Below are 1,123 nucleotides of genomic sequence, written 5' to 3' on the forward strand. Positions count from 1 at the left end.
TATCACGTTTTAACGAGATACGTATCACGTTTTAACGAGATACGTATCACGTTTTAACGAGATACGTATCACGTTTTAACGAGATACGTATCACGTTTTAACGAGATACTATCACGTTTTAACGAGATACGATCACGTTTTAACGAGATAACGATCACGTTATAGAGATACTATCACATTTTAACGAGATACGTATCACGTTATAACGAGATACTATCACGTTTTAACGAGATAACTATCACGTTTTAACGAGATACGTATCACGTTTTAACGAGATACGTATCACGTTTTAACGAGATACGTATCACGTTTTAACGAGATACGTATCACGTTATAACGAGATACTATCACGTTTTAACGAGATACGTATCACGTTTTAACGAGATACGTATCACGTTATAACGTGATAGCGCTCAAATTTTTATTTTTTTTTTCCTGCGTGATAGCAATGCGCTTCCGTAGGTTTGGAGAATCGGCCGACAATTCTTAAATTTTGCCGTCTAAACCAGACTTAAGACTCACAAGCTCTACTCTTCTCTCACCACTGCCCAAACACTCTGACTCTGGTCACAATGGTAATGTTTACATATCCCTTTAAAATAAAATACAGATGCGCAACGAACATTTTACTTTCGTGAACATTTTAACTCACGATAATGACTAACGGGAGCCCTGAGCTTGTTTCTCTGCAACGAGACGGTCCCACCTGGGAGTGATGGAGACAATGACACCCGAAGTGTTTGCTTATATTCACAGCCTGCTTGGTCTCTACGAGGCGAAGCAGTTTGAAGCTTCATTGACTCATTAGCAGCGCGGCTTGTCATGTGGTGAGTCACCTACCAGGATAAATCAATTCTCCTGTCTCTTCTCTGGGCCTTTCCCCCTTCGCAAAGAAACTTTCCAAAGACACCGGGGGCCTCATGCATAAAGTGTGCTTGCGCACACAAATTGTGCGGAGCCATATTTTACACACAAGTCGGCATGTATAAAAATGTACTTTGCGTCAAAGTTTGCATAAATATAAGCACACTTTATCGCTGGCGTGAAAATGTGCGACAGCCACACAAACTTTTTCTGTGGACAATATCAAACTACAAAGCGTCAAAACTCACCTAAATACACT

Source organism: Poecilia latipinna, unplaced genomic scaffold, assembly GCF_001443285.1.
Source record: "Poecilia latipinna isolate Pla-1442-1.1 unplaced genomic scaffold, P_latipinna-1.0 Scaffold2788, whole genome shotgun sequence".
In the NCBI taxonomy this organism is placed as follows: domain Eukaryota; kingdom Metazoa; phylum Chordata; class Actinopteri; order Cyprinodontiformes; family Poeciliidae; genus Poecilia; species Poecilia latipinna.